We start from the raw sequence: 12576 nt of genomic DNA, 5'->3' as shown, positions 1-12576 counted from the left end.
TATGTAACAAATCTGTATGTTCTGCACATGTATCCCATAACAAAATATAATAATAAAAATAAATAAAATAAAATAAAATATAGAAGCAGCTGGTGGCCATATTTTTAACATCTGGAAGAAGCTGTTCAGAGGGAACAACATACTGAGTAGAGAGAAGCACGGATAGGAGATAGAAAGTCTCAGAGATTACAAATTCCTGTTTTCAGTTGTAACTGAGATCTATCTGTACTTAGGCCTTTTGATTTTTACATGTTCAGAATTGTGATAAATTCCTCTTTGCTCAAGCTAGTTGCATTGGGTTTCTACTACTTTCATATAAAAAAGTCTTGAATCGTAGAACCTGAAAATTATAAACCAGGGAAAGTTGTTTACAGAATAGCAAAAGCAAGTTGGTTCTGTTATACTAAAGAAGCTGACTTTACTAAAAAATGTTGGTTCCCCTGTTTGAGTGGGGTGCTACTGTATGAAGTATTAGATCCACAGCAAGACTGTGACTAAAACCTGATTAGTGTCTACATGAATTTATTGTGTGGGATCAAGAAAAATAGTAAATTAAAAAGCCTTCCATGTGTATAAGATGAATATTTTGTTCATTTTAGCTTTCTCTCTTCCCTATTCTGCAACATGGAGCTCCTCCACTGGGATGAAACTCAAAGAATTTGTATGCAACCACATGCCACTCAAACCTTCATTTCATATCATAGTGGGATTCATACTACACAAAGCAGATGAGAAGCAAATCAGGTCTTTGCCAGGGAAAAATCCTAGATTGTCTGTATGTATTTACTAATCAGTTAGAGAAAGGATATTTATAATTTTTAAAATGTTTTTTCATTGATAAGATAGCAACCTAAAGCCATTTGCAGCCCCTTACCAATATGCACAGGATCTGAGTCAAAGTCCAGGAGTCTCATGAATTATGCATCACATCACATAATGTGTGTTCCATTAAGCTCCCCCTGCTCATTAGGACATGGGGGTTGCCTCCAACGTCCATTTCTAAGATCTTTCTTCACCCTACCCCACTTTGACTTTGGACTGTGCTTTCTAGGTAGCTGTCGCACTGTGGAAGAGAAGATTAAGTCCTAGACTATAAATCTGGAGATAACAAGGGCTTTGCCATTTACTTGTTTTAGAAACTTACATAAATTAATCTCTGGGCCTCTGCTGTGGAATGAATAAATAATACCAACCTTGTAACAAAATTCTATTAGTCAATTAATGCAAAAATATTTATTGAGTGGCTATTATGTGCAAAGCTCTGTTTTTGGGATTTAGCAGTGAACAAAACAAAACCCCAAATCCCCACTTACCTAAATTGTATAGTCTAATTATAGAGACAGATTATCATGGGTGAGATATAAACTATGTGAGAGAATGACAAGTGTTAAGGAAGGAAGTAAAGCAGAGGAACAGATTAGGAACTGCATAGGGGTGCTTTAACTTTGGAAACGTGGCACAGGAAGACCTCTCTGAGGAGACTATATTTGGGTAAAGATTAGTTGGAAGGAGAGGTCAAGCCATGCAGGTATCTGGGACTGGAGCTTCCTAGGTGGAGAGAACCACATGAGGCAAGGTTTTGAGGAGACACTATGCACAATGTATTGGAGGAACAGAATGGACATCATTGTGGCTAGAGTGGAGTGAGGAGGGGGAGAGATCATGGGCGATCTTTCTAGGTCCCTGCAATGTATTTGGCCTTTACTTTGAGTAAGATGGGAAGCTATGGGAGAGTCCTGCATCAATTGCCTTGAACATGCCTAGAGTAGTTCTGGCACACAGCGGGTGTTCACTAAATGCTTGCTGGTTGAACCAAGGGTTTGGTTTGTTTGTATCCTTCTGCTTCCACTTTCAGCAGCAGCATGAGAGTTAGGATCATGACCACATTGTGTCATGGTCTTTGCAGAGTACAGGAAGTCCTTCTGAATTTCTTAGTAATGCCTGCAGGAGCTTGCTGCTTTTTTTTTATCACTGTCATCATTTCCTTCAAAGAACAGGGTGGCCAAAGCTGGCTTAGAATCTGCAGGGCAATCGATTGATATTTCTACCAATAACCCATTAGTATTGTTGTATGTCCCAGAATAATTAACATATTTCCTCTCTGATATCTGTTCTCTATCAATATAGATAGAAGCTTGTTAAATATGTTTACCTAGTAGTTTTAGAGCCATTATGGAAGTTAATTATACAGTGCTCAACAGAGCATAAGAATAGAAAAGCAAAGTGAGTTGATCAGAGAGAAAGAATCACACCTGCTGGTTTACTTGCATGACCTTGATCTTGAGATAGAATTGTAATGGGAGGGAAGTTGGCTGATGATGTTGAAAGTGAAGTTTCCACTCCCTCTGTGTTCACAGATGTTCTGAACCAGATCCACTCATCCTTAAGAAAATCAGAAAATTAAGGTTAGAGATGTGCACAAATGAGCACTTGCTATTCAAAACAATAATTTTAAAAACTCCCTTGATAGAGTAAGCAAACAAAAAAACAGCTGTGAAGTAAAATGTGGCATTCCTGTTTTTCCTTTTATTTGTTTAGGAAGGCATTTAACAAACACTTGTTAGTTCCGAGCCTTACTGGTTGATGAGTGTTCAAGCTACTAAGCCAGAATTTAATTTAGTTCATTATTTACGAATGTGTCCATTAATAGTCTGTGTTAGTCAAGGTTCTTCAGAGAAACAGAACCAACAGGAGATATGCACTCACAGACGTGACACATGCACACACACACACACACACACACACGGTGAGAAAAAAAATAAATTTCATTATATATAATATATTTCAAATATATGATGTCATATAAGTGAGATTTATTATAAGGAGTTGGCCCATGGGATTGGGGATTGTGCTGAGAAGTCCTATGATCTGCTGTCTGAAAGCTGGAGACCCAGGAAAGTCACTGGTATAAATTCCAGTCTGAGTACAAAGGCCTGAGAACCAAAGGCACCAATGATGTAAGTCCTAGTTCAAGGGCAGGAGAAGAGGGATGCTACAGCTCAAGCAGTCAGGCAGAGAAAGAATCCAACTTTCCTCTGCCCTTTTGTTCTGTTGAGGCTGTCAATAGATTGGATGATACCCATCTACATTGGAGAGGGCTAACTTCTTTACTCAGTCCACCAATTCAATGCTAACCTCTTCTGGAAACACTCTTACTGACACATGCAGAAGTAATGTTTAATCAGATATGTGGGCATCCTATGGCCCAGTCAAGGTAACACATAAACTTAACCATCACACCTTATTTCATTTTTAAAGCACCTTTGTTTTTTTCTCATCATCTTCCTCACTCACAAAACAGTAAGATCTATTGACTATTTGGTCACAACTACGTCACCAGAATTTTCAGACTGCAGAGTGTATTTAAAATGAAAAATCTATAATTCAGTTGAAGAGGATAAATTTCACAGCTCTAAGCAATCTTTTTATGACATGACTTATGGTCATGGTGGCAATTATAATATATTCATCAAATGTGTTTGCAACGAATGAGAGTAAACATCCCTGAAATCACGGTTTACTTTTTTGAAATAAACACGTTTATCAGTAATGTCTATAAAATATCATATAGAATTTCTAATACCATGATGATTTTTTACATTTTCAAGGTAACTGTGAGAATGAGATTTGTCGAAATAGATTGATAAAAAAGAAAATTGAAGTCAGTAAGATTAAGGACCGGGGAATATAGAAGAGTTATATTTTTCCAGACCAGATAATTATGATGTGACTCAGTTTAAATTAGACTCCATGAAAACTGGTCCTTTAAGGGTTACCTAGGTGAGACCAATTTGTGTTCAATGAATTTTACATATTTTTTACTTTCCTTTCTTTTTGCTAAAAGCCTGAGTAATTGGAAGGAAATAGACTTCAGCATATTGTACGAACATTTATTTTGATGAGGTGAAATTGGGAAGAATGTATTAGTCTATTTACATATATTATTAAGTAGATCAGCAACCTTCCCAGCCTCTGGTAAGAGCACTCTCCTCATTAGGAAAGTGCCCCTTCCTTCAATTCTTTGCCGTGGAATTCAGTGGATACCAATATCTTTTTACAGGACTTTTTCCTCCCTGCCAAAGTGACTGGGTGAGGAGCAGGCAACTATTCCAGGTTAGGATAGCCCTGTTACCCAATCCCACAATAGGCACATATGGCCCAAACTGACCTAAATCAGTCTTTCTCCAATTTTTTTCCTTATGGAGCTAGTAAAAAATAGCTGTCCCTCTTGGAGGCTAGGAGGCGTGGGAAACTGTGTGTCCTGTGTAGAAGAGGTAGGGTTGCATAAGAGACAAGGAGGTGAATAATCAGCAGACAGGAGAAACAGAGTGAGTCCTGAACTTGAACTAGCCCCTGGTTCCGGTTGTACTTGAGACGTGATGCTATCCATGTTCTTTCGGATAGTTGAAACTGGTGCTGTCCTTTTGGCTGAGATTAGGCATAAGTAAGGCAAACAGCCTTGATCTTTATCATATTGTATCTCTGACTGCAGAGGCCAGACAATACTTTTCACATTTATTTAAAAATTTTAGAAAACTCAAAGATAGCTTTATCTTTTCAGGTTGAGTCTAATATTTAAATTGCATATTTGTGTTTATTAATGATGCTTTAAAATACCTTATTGATTTTTGTCTTCAGATGCAAATAAATGTCCTGCATACATAGTAGACATCTTAGAAGTTGAAATTATGAAGAAAGAGGTTGTATGGAATGTAGCTTAAAATACAACCTTTAAATTTTTTAGTGTGTATCTTTGTTTTGCTAGTTCTTATTATATATAACTTTATCTTTATAAAGATAATTTTCTGCTCTGATATCCAACAAGGATTTGAACTTGTACCTGAGCACTTTTATTGTGCCACATATATTTGTTATTATGTAGTAACATAAAATATGTATCAACACACACACACACACATACACAAATATGCCTGCAACAAAACCCATATCATGCAATTTGCCATTACTGAAACTAAGGCCATCTCTCTTCTGATCACTGGCTCTTTGCAAAATATTCTAATGATAAAGGCAAGCTCACTGGTAACGTTTTAAAAAGTCAGTTTAGATTTTTTTGTCATAGAAAATCCAACTTTGGTTTTTATCATGCATTGGTTTTTATGTTGGCTATTTATGAAAACAGTTATTATCTGTGATCTGCCAGGAATCTGTTGAAGCATCCCACAGTCATCAATGTTCGTATGTAGATAGACATATTGCCATCTTTGACATCAACAGATGTAGCATTTTCATACCATACAGGAAGTAATGGTGCCTGGCATTTCTAGGTTGAAAGCCCCTCTTTGTTTCTTGCACTAATGGAAATAGACTTTGCGGTCTTCTTTTTCGCTTGCTGATTGTATGTAAATGCTTTCATTAAAAATAGGCAGGTTTTTCATTTTATTACTTCATGGAATTTGGGAAATAAAGGTAAAGGAAGAAAACTACCAGACAAAACAAAGATGATTTTTAAAATAGTTTAAATTCTATATATCTAAAATAGAATTGCTATACAAATTGCAACATTTGTTACTTTCCTAGGTGGCAAATTTGTATGACATTTCCATAAATGACTAATGGACAGAATACTTTTAAATAGAGGTAATAAAACAGCTGAACTACACTGATTTCTTGGTATCATTTCATATTTAGATGTTATTTTGTTGAGGTCTGAATGAAAGCTCAATTCCTTGATTCTGAAGAAAGGGGCCTCATGATGTAATTCGGGCAGTATTAGCATCCAGTGTTTTCCAGTCCCCTTGGATCAGCGGTGCTTTGACCAGCTCCCATTTTCTAGTAAGAAATCCTAGCATGTCTTCTGAATTTTTGATATGTTGGGGAATCACTTGCAACAGAAAGAATTAGTAGCTGCATATATAGTACAGTTGTGAGTTGAGGTAGATAGTTTTCATGTACTGGAGAAAAAGCTGCATTTTAATTTCTTAGATGACATTTGGGTGATATTCTCTCATATTGTGAAATCTTGAGGCTGACTGGCTATACTATATGTACCCAGTGCAGTAGGATGGGGGCTCCCTGAGGTAGTGGAAGCAGGTAGGTGAAAGTACTGATAAGATTTTTTAAGAAAAAAGAGTCCAAATACTTTTATTGATATTTTTCTTATCACAAACCTTAATATGTATTTTTCATTCTTCAAGGTTTTAATATTTATGGTAAAGTTCTTTTAATATTGATACCAACACTTTAGCTTTATTTAAGGACACATGTTTGTGTAAAAATGTAGGGTACCCAGAAAAATAAAAATAGAAAAAAAATTGCTACTCATTATCTCTTCATCCAGAAATAATGATTGTTAAAAGATTGGCGATATTTACTTTCAGTCATTTTTCTATGCAAAGCACACTAAAAATATTAGTCTCTTAATCATATATCTTATGGTGTTATTTCTTTTTCTGCTTTTTAAATATAAAATTATATGACAAATATTGCTCAACAAGACCTACAATGGCTACATGGTATTTTATCCTATCAGTGTACAAAACTTCATTTAATTTTGTTGTTTTGAGAAACATATAGTTTACCGTTATTTGCTGTATAAAATGATGCTCCAGTTTACGTTTTGGTAGCAATGAGGCAACATTATTAATAGAGTTGAAGCTCTGTATGTTCTATAAACTGGTAGTGTAGTTTGGGTTATATACTTGAGAGAAAGTCTTGCCTATATGTTGTGAAAAGAGAAGTATACATTGATGCATTGTTTATAATGCATAGCTAACTATTTTGCCCATAGGGAAATATGTGGGAGACTGGTTTATTTATACCATGGAACAGTAAATAGACTTGCAGTGAGTACAGCACAAAGCAAGTAGAGTAAAATGGATAGTATGAAAAGCAAGCAGGTCCTGTTTTGCTAAAGAACAGATATAGTGAACCTAATCCACAGAAACAAAATCTAAAAGGAAGTACATAGAAGAAGAAAATGGATTATCAGGTACCTGTAGGATAATATTAAATGGTCTAACATATGTACAATTGGAGTTGCAGAAAAATAGAAAAAAGAGGTGGGCAGAGGAAATACTTGGGGAGTATTCTTAGACGTATACTTGGGGAGCTTCTTAGACACTTTGGGAGTATCTAAGAAGCTCAACAAATCCCAAGCAGGGCCCACATGCATGCTGACACAAAACACATCAAGGCCAATCCTAATCAAATAGCTGACAATTAGGGATAAAGAGAAAAATATCAACATTGGCCTAATTAAAATAGACACACTTTGTACGGAGCAGGGTTTCTTGATCTCAGCAGAATTGAGAATTTGGGCTGGGTAATTCTTTGTTGTAGAATCTGTCCTGTTCATTGTAGGATGTTCAGCAGCATCCTTATTCTCTACCCACTAAATGGCTGTGACCACATCCCATCAAGTGACAATAAAAAATGTCTATGGACATTGTCAAATGTCCCTTGGGGGGACAGTTTCCTCACATTGAGAATCACTGTGTATAGGAACAAAGGTGAAAATGATTGCAGACTTCTTACCAGAAAATTGCAAGCCAGAAAACGATGGTACCGAAAGAAAAAAAAAGAGAAAACCTGCCAAACTAGAATTCTGTATTCTTGAAAAAAATCCTTTAAAAAGCTTTTTATTTGAATAAAACCAAAGCTGAGAGAATTTGTTACCAACAATCTTGCACTACCAGAAGTGTTAAAAAAAAACCCTTCTGGCTAAAGGAAAAGGATATCAAATGGAAACATATTTTTATAAAGAAGTAATAAAACACCAGAAATGATCAACATGTAAGTAAATAGAAAATACTTTTTGCACTCACTATTTTCATGTTTAAAAATTGTCCTTGACTTTTTGAAGCAAAATAATAGTGTATTGTGATATTAATAAGAATAGGACAAAGGAAGGGAGGAACAGGTGGGTGTATGTATTAGACATGAAGTGGTATCCTGGGATAAGTTAAGTATGCATATTGGAAACCATAGAGTGACAAGTAAAATAAATAAACAAAGACATATTATTAATTCAGGATAGAGAGTTAAATGAAACATAAAAAAATACTCAGTCAATCTAAAACCAGTAGGAAAAGAGGAATAAGAGAACAAAGAAGAGAGGAGTAAATAAAAAACTCACAGCAAAATAATACCTTTGAACCCAAATACATTGATAATTATGTTAAATATAAATGGTCCAAACACTCCAATTTAAAGATAGAAAATATCAGACTGGGTAAAAAAGCAAGACTCAGCTCTTTGTTATCTAAACACACCAGCATTTCTCTCTTAAGAAATGAAGATTTGTTTTTCTTTTTTTTCTTTTTTTTTTAATTATTATACTTTAAGTTCTAGGGTACATGTGCATAACGTGCAGGTTTGTTACATATGTATACTTGTGCCATGTTGGTGTGCTGCACCCAACAACTCATCAGCACCCATCAATTCGTCATTTATATCAGGCATAACTCCCAATACAATCCCTCCCCCTTCCCCCCTCCCCATGATAGGCCCCGGTGTGTGATGTTCCCCTTCCCAAGTCCAGGTGATCTCATTGTTCAGTTCTCACCTGTGAGTGAGAACATGCGGTGTTTGGTTTTCTGTTCTTGTGATAGTTTGCTAAGAATGATGGTTTCCAGCTGCATCCATGTCCCTACAAAGGATGCAAACTCATCCTTTTTTATGGCTGCATAGCATTCCATGGTGTATATGTGCCACATTTTCTGAATCCAGTCTGTCACAGATGGACATTTGGGTTGATTCCAAGTCTTTGCTATTGTGAATAGTGCCGCAATAAACATACGTGTGCATGTGTCTTTATAGCAGCATGATTTATAATCCTTTGGGTATATACCCAGTAATGGGATGGCTGGGTCATATGGTACATCTAGTTCTAGATCCTTGAGGAATTGTCATACTGTTTTCCATAATGGTTGAACTAGTTTACAATCCCACCAACAGTGTAAGTGTTCCTATTTCTCCACATCCTCTCCAGCACCTGTTGTTTCCTGACTTCTTAATGATTGCCATTCTAACTGGTGTGAGATGGTATCTCATTGTGGTTTTGATTTGCATTTCTCTGATGGCCAGTGATGATGAGCATTCTTTCATGTGTCTGTTGGCTGTATGAATGTCTTCTTTTGAGAAATATCTGTTCATATCCTTTGCCCACTTTTTGATGGGGGTTGTTTGTTTTTTTCTTGTAAATTTGTTTGAGTTCTTTGTAGGTTCTGGATATTAGCCCTTTGTCAGATGAGTAGATTGCAAAAATGTTCTCCCATTCTGTAGGTTGCCTGTTCACTCTGATGGTAGTTTCTTTTGCTGTGCAGAAGCTCTTTAGTTTAATGAGATCCCATTTGTCAATTTTGGCTTTTGCTGCCGTTGCTTTTGGTGTTTCAGACATGAAGTCCTTGCCCATGCCTATGTCCTGAATGGTACTACCTAGGTTTTCTTCTAGGGTTTTTATGGTATTAGGTCTAACATTTAAGTCTCTAATCCATCTTGAATTAATTTTCGTATAAGGAGTAAGGAAAGGATCCAGTTTCAGCTTTCTACTTATGGCTAGCCAATTTTCCCAGCACCATTTATTAAATAGGGAATCCTTTCCCCATAAGAAATGAGGATTTTATCCTACCTACCCATAATATGATTAGTACACTCAAATATTTTTTTATTTGGTAACAATGACATTTTTTAAAAGCTCAAAGTAATTGTCTTATAAAATGTCCCATGATTTAGATATCTCTGATTGTGTTTCCTCCTGATTAAATTAAAAATTTTGACAAGAATAATGTATAAATCATCTTGTATTATTCTGATTGCATTCTTTTAGAAGGTATATTATTAGGATAATGACCCTATCATTTATCACTCAACCTGGTATACTTTTGGGGATGAAAGGGTGTACTGTTAATAAGTAAGTACTCTGAGACAACAGGTGAAACAAGGGTATGACCCAGGTAAACTGGGACATGGCCACTTAATTATTGGTGACACTAAGTTTTATAACTTGGTTAAGATGAAATCTATCAGAGCTCTTCAGTGTAAAAGTACTTTTTTCCTTTGTAATGATTAAGTTCATTGTAAGTAAATACATTGAGAACATGTGAATATAATATTTTACATCGTGATTTTAGCACCCATTAATGAGCCTTGCCTAAACAAATGATTACAATTTTTTTTTGAAAATGGCAGCTTTATTCTACCATTTTTTTTCTGAATGTATTAGTTTGCATTCTTCTGTAAAGAAGATCTTTCCTTAATCTCCTCTTTATCCTTTTAATACATTTATGGACTCATCCATTAGGGTCGTTTTTCTTTTCTATGTTCAAATCATTAGAAAAGTCAGCCAGTAGTAACCTTTGTAAGCTGATTTCCTTGCTGTTTTCATCTCTCATTTGTATTTAAGTACTTGCTTGTTTTATGTTACCGGGATGTTCCAGTTTTCACTTGTAATTTCCATTTCCCAGTGGTTTGTCTATTGATAGGCCTGTACCACATTGTTTTGATTATTGATCTTTATAGTTTTATCTAGTAATGGTAGTCCCCTATCATAACTCTTATTTAGGTAGATTTTCCTAGTCATTAAACATTGGGGGTTTCTTTTGCATATGCACTTTAGAATTAACTCATATAGCTACAGAAAAAATTAAATTGTTGGGATTTTTCTTAAAATTACCTTAAATTGATATGCTAACTTGGATAGAATTGCCACAATTACGATACTAAATTGCCCTATCCAAGAAGGAGGAATATAATTGTATTTTTCTAGTCTTCTCTATTTTGGTGTCTTTCAGGAGAGTTTTAAAGTTTTCTTTTTAAAGTTTAAGTATCTTTTACTGTTGCTATTATAAGTGGGTTTTTCTCTTTCAATATATATTCTAACTGGTTATCAGCTGTGCTTATGAAGGCTATTTACTTTTGTAAGCTGATTTTATATTCTGATACATTATTGAATTCCTTTACTGTTTGTGTCAGCTTTATCATTGGTTTTCTAGGTTTTGAAGGTCCACTATAATATAATCTGCAAAACAGAGATAATTTTACTTCATTCCTGCCACAATTTTTATGCTTTTAAGTATTTTCCTTTATCAGATGGCCATGGCTCATGTCTCCAGTGAGGCTGTAAATAGTAGTGGTGGTAGAGGGCATTATTCCTGACTTAATGTAAAGGCATCCGGTGATTTATTATAAAAGGCATATATAATAGATATTTAAAATGGGTGTTGAATTTTGTTGAAGATCTATTAGCCCTTATAGAAATAATTATATACTTTTAAATTGGATTTATTAATATTGTGAATTACATTAACATGATTTCTTATATTCCTGAAATAAATTTTACTTGGTCATAATGTATTATTATTTTTATATGCACTTTTGAATTTTATTTGCTAGTATTTTATTTAGGAATTTTTCACTGATATTTATTTATTTATTTATTTATTATTATTATACTTTAAGTTCTAGGGTACATGTGCATAATGTACAGGTTTGTTACATATGTATTCTTGTGCCATGTTGGTGTGCTGCACCGATCAACTCGTCATTTACATCAGGTATAACTCCCAATGCAATCCCTCCCCTTCACTGATATTTATAAGTGAAGTTGTTCTGTAGGTTTATGTAGGTATACTATCTTTGGCAGGTTTAGCTATATACTGTATGTTATTCTTATTTCACAGATAAGGTTTAGAAAACATCCTTTTTCTGTGCCTTGGACATTTTAAGAAGCATTGGTATCATCTGAATCCTGAAGAATGGTAAAATTTGTCATTCAACCGTCTTGGTCTGGCATTGTTTATGGGGGCAGGACAAAGTTTCTTTGATGACTTTATTTTCTCTGGGGAAATATTTCTGATTATGTTTTTCCTTTATTGGTGTCATTTTTTGAATTTTTTTGTAACAGAAAAAAAGGATCTTCATTCTACTAGTTGAAATGGACGGTTTGGATAAGCTTACATATTGAAAATTATTTATGCTGGAGAATAATTCTTAAGTGATGAATTATAATTGACTGCTGTCCAGGCTTTCTAATCTGATTGAGAGAAGCATTCTTGAGTAAGGATGCTAGACAGTGAATAAAAGAACGAACACTGGAGAGTGAAATTTGATTGTTGAGGGGAGGGGAGACCAATGAAGGAAATAGTAAAGAAAGGAGGAAATCAAAGAAGAGAAATAAACTAGCAAAGAATGTGGCCATTTTGCCTTAAACTGACCCATTTCCATCTGAGAACTTGCTCTTACTTGACTTAACTTGAATTTAACTACAGAAACGTAAAATTAACTATAAAAACTTTGTGTATTAATTCTCACTGAATTTTGTTTGTGGATGCTTGTATGCTCTTTGTTGCAATCAAAAGGTACTGTAATAATCTAATTTCATACACAAACAGACACACATATATAATGCTTGAAAATTTAGGCAATTTGAGTAACAATTGGGAAGTTGAATAAGAGTTAAAAAGCAACAATTTTGTTTGTATTATACCATGTTAGTTTGTGTTCTGAGCATTGTATGGATTCACATTTAATTCTCACAGTAACTCTATTAGATAGATGCCATTATACAACATGAATTTTACATATACGAAGACCCCGGAGGCATAGAGAAATTCAGTG

The 12576-nt window shown here is 34.9% G+C and overlaps 1 long non-coding RNA gene across 1 annotated transcript in view; it reads right to left on the bottom strand.

Moving 5' to 3' along the window:
- Nucleotides 1-12576, bottom strand: part of LOC117078909 — an 80130-nt gene that overhangs the window by 38066 nt on the left and 29488 nt on the right. The window contains exon 2 of the long non-coding RNA XR_004435196.1: nucleotides 2253-2382. This is a non-coding gene — a long non-coding RNA (uncharacterized LOC117078909). The remainder of the gene's footprint in view (nucleotides 1-2252; nucleotides 2383-12576) is intronic.

This window comes from Trachypithecus francoisi, unplaced genomic scaffold (assembly GCF_009764315.1).
Source record: "Trachypithecus francoisi isolate TF-2019V2 unplaced genomic scaffold, Tfra_2.0 Lachesis_group7, whole genome shotgun sequence".
Taxonomy (NCBI): domain Eukaryota; kingdom Metazoa; phylum Chordata; class Mammalia; order Primates; family Cercopithecidae; genus Trachypithecus; species Trachypithecus francoisi.
This window is presented reverse-complemented; position numbering and strand designations above follow the sequence as displayed.